Source organism: Phyllobates terribilis, unplaced genomic scaffold (assembly GCF_046119375.1).
Source record: "Phyllobates terribilis strain yellow unplaced genomic scaffold, ASM4611937v1 Scaffold_650__1_contigs__length_881393, whole genome shotgun sequence".
Taxonomy (NCBI): Eukaryota; Metazoa; Chordata; class Amphibia; order Anura; family Dendrobatidae; genus Phyllobates; species Phyllobates terribilis.
In genome coordinates this window covers 70,001-83,125 of record NW_027363410.1, presented here as the reverse complement: position 1 = coordinate 83,125, position 13,125 = coordinate 70,001, and the positions used below count along the sequence as shown (strand labels likewise).

The window sequence follows — 13,125 nt, the reverse complement described above, 5'->3', positions numbered from 1 at the left end:
CATTTATATGATTGCTGTCCTGTCAATAAAAGGGAGGAGAAGTCAGTTGACAAGGAAGATGGAAAAGAAGAAGAGTCTGAAGCTGCCCCCCATGATGAAACGGAAGAGAACATATCTCAAAAGAAGGAGGAACAAATAAGAGATATAAGAAAAGAAGGTGATCATATGGAAGAAGATACTGAGAGTGATATCACAGACGTTGAGATTGAAAATACTAGCTTGGAAGAAGAAGTGGAGGTGGATAGGGAGTCAGAAGATCAGGAGGAAAGTGAGTCCTCCAGTCAGGATGAAAAGGAAGGTGCTGTAAGTAATATGGAAGAGGAGGAGGAGGGTGAAGAAACTAGTGAAGAAGAAAGAGAGGATGTCGCATGTGAAGCCAGAGAAGAAATTGAAGGAGTTTTGTCATCTGGGAAGGACTCTAGTAAAGCAAAGGATGTTTCAGAAAAAAATATGAGGGAGATGGAGGAGAGACAAGAAGTGTTGAAAATGCTAAAGAGTTGTGAAGGGGGGAGTCAGGCTAGTCTAAGGCGCAAAGTGTGGAATAACATTTATAGCGATATGCATCGTTTTTTTTCAACTTACAGAATACCTCAGTCGTTGGCTAAAGAGGTAGAAGAAGCTTGGGATGGTCGGTTTCTGGATGGAAGGCTTTTGAATGCCTTGGCAGCATATGGCCTGAAGAGAGGAATGTTGCCTTAAATCGTAATGGTAAAGATTGTAATGTTGTGATGTAAAGAATATGGAATAACTGTATTGTGATAATATAAACGTATATATATAAAATAAGATTGGAAAAATGGATATATGACCCACAATGATGGATAACAACCTAATACCATTTGGAAATCATTGCAAAGCATGAAATGGTAAATATGGGACTTGTAATCTGAGTGGAAAAAAAAAAAAAAAAAAAAAAAAAAAATCTGTTCTTATCAGTTTAATATCTGATACGTCCCCTATCTGGGGACCATATATTAAATGGATTTTTAGAACAGGGAGATGGAAAAAGAGCTTGCTCTGTCCACTCCACGCATTGACCTGGTATTGCAGTATCTCCAGGACCGGTGCACCCCTTCTTTAATGCAGTTTCTAAAATCAGAAAGAATTGAATTCAATGTTTTTTGTTCATTTTGCTTGTTTGTCGGATTTTGGGATGGACTCTTTGGCTTTGCTTTTCTTCTCCTCATTGGATTTTTCATGTTCAAAGTTGCAGAAGCCAGATTACAAGCTCATTTTGGTTCAACTTCAGCAACTGTGCATTGCATTGCCATGTAATGTGATGCAATGCTATCTTTCTAGCTCTCCCTTTTTACTTCCTTTTGGATAAACAGACATATTAGGCAAGCATTTTGGAGCTTTCACCTAAATAACTACAGGTGGTGAGATAAGCTGCACAATATAATTGACCTTTCAGTATATTGTTGCACACACACCATCTATTTAGCAAATGCCCTTGTTATCAACAGCAGCCTTTTAAACTCACCTGAGCTAACAGGTATGTGCGCTGGTTACTCTGCTGCGCTTAAAATTTCTTTTTTGGTTTGCTACAATGCCTTTTCTGAAACGTTGTCTCCTTCTGCTGGAACACTGACTTCTTTCATTTAATGCCTGCAGACTATAAAAGAGAACCCAACCCAAAAAGTTTGGTTGATTAGTCTGTGGCATTCTGTTAAACTGTTGCTTATGGCGGTCTCTGTGAGCTTCTCAGCGACATTCAGCCAGCCAGGTATCCTGCCTGCAGTAGATGGAATGTGGCAATGGAACGCTGGCTGCGCATGTCATAATAGGCTCTGAGCCTTTATATACCTGTGCACAGCAGCAGCCACCTTCAGTCTGCTGCTGGACAGCCAGCAGCAGCAGCAGCAGGAGAGGTATGTAATCAGGAGCCTTCCTGCTAAGGGTAGACAGCTGCTCGTTCCACCCCACCCCCGCCTTAATTGGTTCTCCTCCCTTCCAACGGTGTTGAGGCGGGTGGGAACAGCAGGGGGTGAAGGTGCTGTGTTTAAAGAGGTGGAGTTATGCAGATCTAAAACGCGTGGATTGCAGCAGCAGCAAGCCGAAAAGTGCAGGCATGTAAGGGATCTAGAGGTTGACAACATGTCTTCTTAACGGGAGTCCAGGAGCTCATCTCCACAAATGGACTTTTCAGGATCCTTGGGTGGCTCCGTAGTTTGAAACCAACTCTGGTTATCGCTTCTCGGCCTTTTGGCTAAGATCAAGTGTAGTATCTGTTCTTATCAGTTTAATATCTGATACGTCCCCTATCTGGGGACCATATATTAAATGGATTTTTAGAACAGGGAGATGGAAAAAGAGCTTGCTCTGTCCACTCCACACATTGACCTGGTATTGCAGTATCTCCAGGACCGGTGCACCCCTTCTTTAATGCAGGTTCTAAAATCAGAAAGAATTGAATTCAATGTTTTTTGTTCATTTTGCTTGTTTGTCGGATTTTGGGATGGACTCTTTGGCTTTGCTTTTCTTCTCCTCATTGGATTTTTCATGTTCAAAGTTGCAGAAGCCAGATTACAAGCTCATTTTGGTTCAACTTCAGCAACTGTGCATTGCATTGCCATGTAATGTGATGCAATGCTATCTTTCTAGCTCTCCCTTTTTACTTCCTTTTGGATAAACAGACATATTAGGCAAGCATTTTGGAGCTTTCACCTAAATAACTACAGGTGGTGAGATAAGCTGCACAATATAATTGACCTTTCAGTATATTGTTGCACACACACCATCTATTTAGCAAATGCCCTTGTTATCAACAGCAGCCTTTTAAACTCACCTGAGCTAACAGGTATGTGCGCTGGTTACTCTGCTGCGCTTAAAATTTCTTTTTTGGTTTGCTACAATGCCTTTTCTGAAACGTTGTCTCCTTCTGCTGGAACACTGACTTCTTTCATTTAATGCCTGCAGACTATAAAAGAGAACCCAACCCAAAAAGTTTGGTTGATTAGTCTGTGGCATTCTGTTAAACTGTTGCTTATGGCGGTCTCTGTGAGCTTCTCAGCGACATTCAGCCAGCCAGGTATCCTGCCTGCAGTAGATGGAATGTGGCAATGGAACGCTGGCTGCGCGTGTCATAATAGGCTCTGAGCCTTTATATACCTGTGCACAGCAGCAGCCACCTTCAGTCTGCTGCTGGACAGCCAGCAGCAGCAGCAGCAGGAGAGGTATGTAATCAGGAGCCCTCCTGCTAAGGGTAGACAGCTGCTCGTTCCACCCCACCCCCCGCCTTAATTGGTTCTCCTCCCTTCCAACGGTGTTGAGGCGGGTGGGAACAGCAGGGGGTGAAGGTGCTGTGTTTAAAGAGGTGGAGTTATGCAGATCTAAAACGCATGGATTGCAGCAGCAGCAAGCCGAAAAGTGCAGGCATGTAAGGGATCTAGAGGTTGACAACATGTCTTCTTAACGGGAGTCCAGGAGCTCATCTCCACAAATGGACTTTTCAGGATCCTTGGGTGGCTCCGTAGTTTGAAACCAATTCTGGTTATCGCTTCTCGGCCTTTTGGCTAAGATCAAGTGCAGTGATCTACCGGTTGCTGCCTTGGTCTTGGCTGAGAGGTGCCTTGGGTACCCGGCTCCTTGGCCTCGGGGGATCGCTGCATGTAGCAGTGCGGCTTCACCCCCTTGCTGCTTTTGGGGAGCCGGATTAGTCCCGGGGCAACGAGGGGCGATCAGCCTGCCTGCTTTTTTTAAGTAGGCGAGGAGGATTTTTGCCACCTTTGGTGTGAAGATATGGACGGGAGAAGCCCAAATATGCTGACCTGTGAAGAGGTCCCAGTTTTTGCAAGATTGAAGAATGCAGTGCGGTTTATTTTTTTGGATCCAGAGAAGAAGAAGTCTGGCTTGTTTTTTTTGGTAGAGAAGATTTTGTTTGGACTATTGGAAGTTCAAATGGAACAAGTTTTGTCTATGTTGGAGTTCCCGAAGAGAGGGATATATGATGTTATTTTTTGTTCAGAAGATATCTTTTCTGACTTTTGGAAGAGAATGGATCTAGTGAAGGAAGATTCGATACTTGAAGGTGTTTTTTTTGTGTCGCATTTTCCTAGGAAGGAAAGGCTAATAGTAATAAGGATGTATAGTCCTTTCATATTGGAAGAAGAGATCATGACCTTTTTATCCCGGTACTGTGAGAAAGTGAGTTCTGCTGGCAAAATGTTTAACCGATATGGTTTTTGGACCACGAGGTGGAGGTTCCTGGTCAAGTTCAAGGAAAGTTCGGATGGTGTTGTGGTACTCCCACCAAGTAGATTCAAAATCGGGACAGTTAATGGAGATATGTTCTTTACAGGTATGCCGAAGTTTTGTAGGCGTTGTAAACAGTATGGCCATGAAAAGGATTCCTGTACATTACAGTGGTGTGCCAAGTGTGAAGAAGTGGGACATAAGGCAGAGAATTGTGAAAAAAGTAAGAAATGTAATCTATGTGGTGGCAGTGGTCATTTATATGATTGCTGTCCTGTCAATAAAAGGGAGGAGAAGTCAGTTGACAAGGAAGATGGAAAAGAAGAAGAGTCTGAAGCTGCCCCCCATGATGAAACGGAAGAGAACATATCTCAAAAGAAGGAGGAACAAATAAGAGATATAAGAAAAGAAGGTGATCATATGGAAGAAGATACTGAGAGTGATATCACAGACGTTGAGATTGAAAATACTAGCTTGGAAGAAGAAGTGGAGGTGGATAGGGAGTCAGAAGATCAGGAGGAAAGTGAGTCCTCCAGTCAGGATGAAAAGGAAGGTGCTGTAAGTAATATGGAAGAGGAGGAGGAGGGTGAAGAAACTAGTGAAGAAGAAAGAGAGGATGTCGCATGTGAAGCCAGAGAAGAAATTGAAGGAGTTTTGTCATCTGGGAAGGACTCTAGTAAAGCAAAGGATGTTTCAGAAAAAAATATGAGGGAGATGGAGGAGAGACAAGAAGTGTTGAAAATGCTAAAGAGTTGTGAAGGGGGGAGTCAGGCTAGTCTAAGGCGCAAAGTGTGGAATAACATTTATAGCGATATGCATCGTTTTTTTTCAACTTACAGAATACCTCAGTCGTTGGCTAAAGAGGTAGAAGAAGCTTGGGATGGTCGGTTTCTGGATGGAAGGCTTTTGAATGCCTTGGCAGCATATGGCCTGAAGAGAAGAATGTTGCCTTAAATCGTAATGGTAAAGATTGTAATGTTGTGATGTAAAGAATATGGAATAACTGTATTGTGATAATATAAACGTATATATATAAAATAAGATTGGAAAAATGGATATATGACCCACAATGATGGATAACAACCTAATACCATTTGGAAATCATTGCAAAGCATGAAATGGTAAATATGGGACTTGTAATCTGAGTGGAAAAAAAAAAAAAAAAATCTGTTCTTATCAGTTTAATATCTGATACGTCCCCTATCTGGGGACCATATATTAAATGGATTTTTAGAACAGGGAGATGGAAAAAGAGCTTGCTCTGTCCACTCCACGCATTGACCTGGTATTGCAGTATCTCCAGGACCGGTGCACCCCTTCTTTAATGCAGTTTCTAAAATCAGAAAGAATTGAATTCAATGTTTTTTGTTCATTTTGCTTGTTTGTCGGATTTTGGGATGGACTCTTTGGCTTTGCTTTTCTTCTCCTCATTGGATTTTTCATGTTCAAAGTTGCAGAAGCCAGATTACAAGCTCATTTTGGTTCAACTTCAGCAACTGTGCATTGCATTGCCATGTAATGTGATGCAATGCTATCTTTCTAGCTCTCCCTTTTTACTTCCTTTTGGATAAACAGACATATTAGGCAAGCATTTTGGAGCTTTCACCTAAATAACTACAGGTGGTGAGATAAGCTGCACAATATAATTGACCTTTCAGTATATTGTTGCACACACATCATCTATTTAGCAAATGCCCTTGTTATCAACAGCAGCCTTTTAAACTCACCTGAGCTAACAGGTATGTGCGCTGGTTACTCTGCTGCGCTTAAAATTTCTTTTTTGGTTTGCTACAATGCCTTTTCTGAAACGTTGTCTCCTTCTGCTGGAACACTGACTTCTTTCATTTAATGCCTGCAGACTATAAAAGAGAACCCAACCCAAAAAGTTTGGTTGATTAGTCTGTGGCATTCTGTTAAACTGTTGCTTATGGCGGTCTCTGTGAGCTTCTCAGCGACATTCAGCCAGCCAGGTATCCTGCCTGCAGTAGATGGAATGTGGCAATGGAACGCTGGCTGCGCGTGTCATAATAGGCTCTGAGCCTTTATATACCTGTGCACAGCAGCAGCCACCTTCAGTCTGCTGCTGGACAGCCAGCAGCAGCAGCAGCAGGAGAGGTATGTAATCAGGAGCCCTCCTGCTAAGGGTAGACAGCTGCTCGTTCCACCCCACCCCCCGCCTTAATTGGTTCTCCTCCCTTCCAAAGGTGTTGAGGCGGGTGGGAACAGCAGGGGGTGAAGGTGCTGTGTTTAAAGAGGTGGAGTTATGCAGATCTAAAACGCGTGGATTGCAGCAGCAGCAAGCCGAAAAGTGCAGGCATGTAAGGGATCTAGAGGTTGACAACATGTCTTCTTAACGGGAGTCCAGGAGCTCATCTCCACAAATGGACTTTTCAGGATCCTTGGGTGGCTCCGTAGTTTGAAACCAATTCTGGTTATCGCTTCTCGGCCTTTTGGCTAAGATCAAGTGTAGTATCTGTTCTTATCAGTTTAATATCTGATACGTCCCTTATCTGGGGACCATATATTAAATGGATTTTTAGAACAGGGAGATGGAAAAAGAGCTTGCTCTGTCCACTCCACGCATTGACCTGGTATTGCAGTATCTCCAGGACCGGTGCACCCCTTCTTTAATGCAGTTTCTAAAATCAGAAAGAATTGAATTCAATGTTTTTTGTTCATTTTGCTTGTTTGTCGGATTTTGGGATGGACTCTTTGGCTTTGCTTTTCTTCTCCTCATTGGATTTTTCATGTTCAAAGTTGCAGAAGCCAGATTACAAGCTCATTTTGGTTCAACTTCAGCAACTGTGCATTGCATTGCCATGTAATGTGATGCAATGCTATCTTTCTAGCTCTCCCTTTTTACTTCCTTTTGGATAAACAGACATATTAGGCAAGCATTTTGGAGCTTTCACCTAAATAACTACAGGTGGTGAGATAAGCTGCACAATATAATTGACCTTTCAGTATATTGTTGCACACACACCATCTATTTAGCAAATGCCCTTGTTATCAACAGCAGCCTTTTAAACTCACCTGAGCTAACAGGTATGTGCGCTGGTTACTCTGCTGCGCTTAAAATTTCTTTTTTGGTTTGCTACAATGCCTTTTCTGAAACATTGTCTCCTTCTGCTGGAACACTGACTTCTTTCATTTAATGCCTGCAGACTATAAAAGAGAACCCAACCCAAAAAGTTTGGTTGATTAGTCTGTGGCATTCTGTTAAACTGTTGCTTATGGCGGTCTCTGTGAGCTTCTCAGCGACATTCAGCCAGCCAGGTATCCTGCCTGCAGTAGATGGAATGTGGCAATGGAACGCTGGCTGCGCGTGTCATAATAGGCTCTGAGCCTTTATATACCTGTGCACAGCAGCAGCCACCTTCAGTCTGCTGCTGGACAGCCAGCAGCAGCAGCAGCAGGAGAGGTATGTAATCAGGAGCCCTCCTGCTAAGGGTAGACAGCTGCTCGTTCCACCCCACCCCCCGCCTTAATTGGTTCTCCTCCCTTCCAACGGTGTTGAGGCGGGTGGGAACAGCAGGGGGTGAAGGTGCTGTGTTTAAAGAGGTGGAGTTATGCAGATCTAAAACGCGTGGATTGCAGCAGCAGCAAGCCGAAAAGTGCAGGCATGTAAGGGATCTAGAGGTTGACAACATGTCTTCTTAACGGGAATCCAGGAGCTCATCTCCACAAATGGACTTTTCAGGATCCTTGGGTGGCTCCGTAGTTTGAAACCAATTCTGGTTATCGCTTCTCGGCCTTTTGGCTAAGATCAAGTGTAGTATCTGTTCTTATCAGTTTAATATCTGATACGTCCCCTATCTGGGGACCATATATTAAATGGATTCTTAGAACAGGGAGATGGAAAAAGAGCTTGCTCTGTCCACTCCACGCATTGACCTGGTATTGCAGTATCTCCAGGACCGGTGCACCCCTTCTTTAATGCAGTTTCTAAAATCAGAAAGAATTGAATTCAATGTTTTTTGTTCATTTTGCTTGTTTGTCGGATTTTGGGATGGACTCTTTGGCTTTGCTTTTCTTCTCCTCATTGGATTTTTCATGTTCAAAGTTGCAGAAGCCAGATTACAAGCTCATTTTGGTTCAACTTCAGCAACTGTGCATTGCATTGCCATGTAATGTGATGCAATGCTATCTTTCTAGCTCTCCCTTTTTACTTCCTTTTGGATAAACAGACATATTAGGCAAGCATTTTGGAGCTTTCACCTAAATAACTACAGGTGGTGAGATAAGCTGCACAATATAATTGACCTTTCAGTATATTGTTGCACACACACCATCTATTTAGCAAATGCCCTTGTTATCAACAGCAGCCTTTTAAACTCACCTGAGCTAACAGGTATGTGCGCTGGTTACTCTGCTGCGCTTAAAATTTCTTTTTTGGTTTGCTACAATGCCTTTTCTGAAGCGTTGTCTCCTTCTGCTGGAACACTGACTTCTTTCATTTAATGCCTGCAGACTATAAAAGAGAACCCAACCCAAAAAGTTTGGTTGATTAGTCTGTGGCATTCTGTTAAACTGTTGCTTATGGCGGTCTCTGTGAGCTTCTCAGCGACATTCAGCCAGCCAGGTATCCTGCCTGCAGTAGATGGAATGTGGCAATGGAACGCTGGCTGCACGTGTCATAATAGGCTCTGAGCCTTTATATACCTGTGCACAGCAGCAGCCACCTTCAGTCTGCTGCTGGACAGCCAGCAGCAGCAGCAGCAGGAGAGGTATGTAATCAGGAGCCCTCCTGCTAAGGGTAGACAGCTGCTCGTTCCACCCCACCCCCCGCCTTAATTGGTTCTCCTCCCTTCCAACGGTGTTGAGGCGGGTGGGAACAGCAGGGGGTGAAGGTGCTGTGTTTAAAGAGGTGGAGTTATGCAGATCTAAAACGCGTGGATTGCAGCAGCAGCAAGCCGAAAAGTGCAGGCATGTAAGGGATCTAGAGGTTGACAACATGTCTTCTTAACGGGAGTCCAGGAGCTCATCTCCACAAATGGACTTTTCAGGATCCTTGGGTGGCTCCGTAGTTTGAAACCAATTCTGGTTATCGCTTCTCGGCCTTTTGGCTAAGATCAAGTGTAGTATCTGTTCTTATCAGTTTAATATCTGATACGTCCCCTATCTGGGGACCATATATTAAATGGATTTTTAGAACAGGGAGATGGAAAAAGAGCTTGCTCTGTCCACTCCACGCATTGACCTGGTATTGCAGTATCTCCAGGACTGGTGCACCCCTTCTTTAATGCAGTTTCTAAAATCAGAAAGAATTGAATTCAATGTTTTTTGTTCATTTTGCTTGTTTGTCGGATTTTGGGATGGACTCTTTGGCTTTGCTTTTCTTCTCCTCATTGGATTTTTCATGTTCAAAGTTGCAGAAGCCAGATTACAAGCTCATTTTGGTTCAACTTCAGCAACTGTGCATTGCATTGCCATGTAATGTGATGCAATGCTATCTTTCTAGCTCTCCCTTTTTACTTCCTTTTGGATAAACAGACATATTAGGCAAGCATTTTGGAGCTTTCACCTAAATAACTACAGGTGGTGAGATAAGCTGCACAATATAATTGACCTTTCAGTATATTGTTGCACACACACCATCTATTTAGCAAATGCCCTTGTTATCAACAGCAGCCTTTTAAACTCACCTGAGCTAACAGGTATGTGCGCTGGTTACTCTGCTGCGCTTAAAATTTCTTTTTTGGTTTGCTACAATGCCTTTTCTGAAACGTTGTCTCCTTCTGCTGGAACACTGACTTCTTTCATTTAATGCCTGCAGACTATAAAAGAGAACCCAACCCAAAAAGTTTGGTTGATTAGTCTGTGGCATTCTGTTAAACTGTTGCTTATGGCGGTCTCTGTGAGCTTCTCAGCGACATTCAGCCAGCCAGGTATCCTGCCTGCAGTAGATGGAATGTGGCAATGGAACGCTGGCTGCGCGTGTCATAATAGGCTCTGAGCCTCTATATACCTGTGCACAGCAGCAGCCACCTTCAGTCTGCTGCTGGACAGCCAGCAGCAGCAGCAGCAGGAGAGGTATGTAATCAGGAGCCCTCCTGCTAAGGGTAGACAGCTGCTCGTTCCACCCCACCCCCCGCCTTAATTGGTTCTCCTCCCTTCCAACGGTGTTGAGGCGGGTGGGAACAGCAGGGGGTGAAGGTGCTGTGTTTAAAGAGGTGGAGTTATGCAGATCTAAAACGCGTGGATTGCAGCAGCAGCAAGCCGAAAAGTGCAGGCATGTAAGGGATCTAGAGGTTGACAACATGTCTTCTTAACGGGAGTCCAGGAGCTCATCTCCACAAATGGACTTTTCAGGATCCTTGGGTGGCTCCGTAGTTTGAAACCAATTCTGGTTATCGCTTCTCGGCCTTTTGGCTGCGATCTGTAGTGGGTTGCGTCATTTGGCCAAGGTGATCTAGGTGGATCTTTGCACTCGGCCTTCTGGATCTTGGTCCAGCTGCTGCTATTGGGTGTGGAGCAAAGTCTAGATTTGCCTTTTCTTCCTGGAGGACAGTTCTTTTTCGTGGTGTGGAGGTCGGTAGGACGAAGAGGATTGAAATCCGGGTGGAGCTGCGATCTGCTGTGTCGTTTTTTTTCCTGATCATCTGTGGAAAAAGAAGGAGGAAAAGAATATGGAATCGAAGAGGCCATTTGGAGGTAGGAGGGAAAATCGGGAGAACAATTCCAATGACTATTTTTCAGAGGATTATCCTTTGAAGGATACACTCCGTTTGTTGGTGGCTCCTGGTTATCGGCAGGAAAAGGATTCCGAGTTTATCTTCAGAGAGATTTGTAAATTTCTGAAGATTGAAAAGGAGGAACTTTTTTGTTTTCAATCCTTTTTTTCGAGAGGGATATATGATTTAACTTTAATGGGGAACTCTCAGTGTGAAAGAGCCTATACTCTCTATGAAGTTAATAGGGAGAACGAGCTTTTTGTTGGAGTGAGAGTGATTCCCTCCTTTCAGTTCTCCATGAAACTGCTAACAATACATTTGTTCAGTCCATTTGTTACTGATAGTGAAGTAATAAACTATCTAAGTGCATATTGTGAGAAAGTTATCCCAAGAAAACGTGGGGAAACTAGGTTCGGAGTGTGGAACGGAAAAAGGGTTTTTCTGGTAGCCTTCAAGAAGGACCCAGAAGAAGAAGGTGGGGTACTTAGACCACCACCAAATGTCTATGTTAATCGTAGCCGTGGATATCTGTTTTTTTCGGGTATGCCTAATTACTGTTATGGGTGCCGTAAATATGGACATTTGGATATTGCGTGCAAAAAGTGTTGTAGGTGTCCCGGTTCAGCTCATCAGGAGGATGCATGTCCAAATAAGAAGAAAGGAGGCGAGGAGGAGATGGATACTTCATCAGAACATCGGCAGAATGAAGCCGAGGATGGTGAGGAAGCAAGTGAAAAGAGAACTGATGAGCAGGAAATGGAGGAGGTGAGAAAAGTAAAGAAGAAGAAAACACCGGAAGAAGAGAAGAGAAAGAAAGAAGAGAGAGGGAGGAGGTCGGAGGAGGATGAGAAAAGAAAGATGGAAGAAAGGAAGAAGGAGAAGGAGTTAGAAGAAGATAAGAACAGAGAAGAGCAGAAGAAAGAAGGTCGGGAGAAGGAAGAGCAGAAGAAAGAAGAAAAGAAGAAAGAAGAAAAGAAGAATGAAGAACGGAGGATTGAAGAATTGAAGTCTGTGCTGGTGGGTGTGGGACAATTAATGCAGAAAGTCCCTCCACCAAGCAAAGAGAGTAATATAAAAGAACAAGGGGGTGAAGTAAAAAAGGGAGGCGCAGGGGGAAAGGTGGTGGTAGTGAAAAGTCAAAGCCTGCCTGTAATAGGGCCTTCCCCTAGGGAGATTTTATCTCAGAGTATACCCTGTGGTCAGGAAAGGATGGATTCATCAAAAATTTTGAAAAGAAGTGTAGATGATAAAGAGCGTGGTGTAGGGCCATGTGTAGTAAAAGTATTTGCTTGTGAAAAGGATTTTGACATTTCCAGTACATCAGAGTCGGAAGGGCTGAGTATCGATGAAAGTGCTTTGCAATCCGATGAGGGCGGGGGAGATAGCCCGGTGCCAGTCACTAAAAGATGATCAGGGCGGCTTCCCTGAATGTTCAGGGTTTCAATGACTTATATAAAAGAACTGTGATTTATGACTATTTTAATAATGAAAATTTTGATTTTGTATTTCTTCAAGAATGTAATTTGTCAAAGAAGTTAAATTATGATTTTTTACGGGGTATATGGAAGGGTAATTTATGTTTTTCAGGCGGGAATGAATTCAGAAGTGATGGGGTTGGTTTTATATGTTCCAGGGAATGGGAGATTACCAACTACGAAGAAATATACCCTGGTAGGATTCTAAGAGTGGATGTAGAAAGGAATGGGAAGAAATATAGATGTTTTAATATTTATGCCAATACAGAAAAAGTTTTAAGGTTACATTTGTTTGAAATTTTGCAGCTTTTTATCCCAGGTGTAGTTCCAGTAATTTTAGGGGGAGATTTTAATTGTCAACTAAATAATGTAAAAGATGGTTCGGTTTCTTGTCTCAAGGGTATTTTATCTTCTTTTAACCTAAAAGATGCTTGGTGGTTGGACGGGCAGAAGAAGGAGTATGAAATTACTTGGGAAGGAAGAGGTTGTTCCTCGAGAATAGATTATTTGTTTATATCCAAGGATTTTACTTGTTCTAATTTTAAAACGCATAAAGCACCTTTTTCTGATCATAGAATAATTGAATGTACACTGATGGTAGAGGCGGATGAGGGAAAAAGGCCGTCTCATTGGAAACTGAATGTATCATTGTTACAGCATAAGGAGGTAAGGGAGGATTTTAAATTTTTCTTTGAGAAACTGAAATTAGAAAAGAAATGTTTTGACTCTACTTTTAAATGGTGGGACTACATGAAAAAGGAAGTTAAATTATTCTTTATGGA

The 13,125-nt window shown here is 43.0% G+C and overlaps 5 non-coding genes and 1 pseudogene across 5 annotated transcripts; all 6 read left to right on the top strand.

The window, feature by feature from the left end:
• Positions 1–884: 884 nt before the first annotated feature.
• On the top strand, positions 885–1,075 carry LOC141235354 (U2 spliceosomal RNA). The gene has a single exon (XR_012301188.1). It is a non-coding gene; the product is annotated as a U2 spliceosomal RNA (small nuclear RNA).
• A 1,114-nt stretch (positions 1,076–2,189) lies between these two features.
• On the top strand, positions 2,190–2,380 carry LOC141235233 (U2 spliceosomal RNA). Its single transcript, XR_012301086.1, has one exon. It is a non-coding gene; the product is annotated as a U2 spliceosomal RNA (small nuclear RNA).
• Positions 2,381–5,333: 2,953 nt separating this feature from the next.
• Positions 5,334–5,513, top strand: LOC141235350 (U2 spliceosomal RNA; annotated as a pseudogene).
• Positions 5,514–6,628: 1,115 nt separating this feature from the next.
• Positions 6,629–6,819, top strand: LOC141235209 (U2 spliceosomal RNA). The gene has a single exon (XR_012301063.1). It is a non-coding gene; the product is annotated as a U2 spliceosomal RNA (small nuclear RNA).
• A 1,115-nt stretch (positions 6,820–7,934) lies between these two features.
• Positions 7,935–8,125, top strand: LOC141235226 (U2 spliceosomal RNA). The gene has a single exon (XR_012301079.1). It is a non-coding gene; the product is annotated as a U2 spliceosomal RNA (small nuclear RNA).
• Positions 8,126–9,240: 1,115 nt separating this feature from the next.
• Positions 9,241–9,431, top strand: LOC141235193 (U2 spliceosomal RNA). Its single transcript, XR_012301047.1, has one exon. It is a non-coding gene; the product is annotated as a U2 spliceosomal RNA (small nuclear RNA).
• The last annotated feature ends 3,694 nt before the right edge of the window (positions 9,432–13,125 follow it).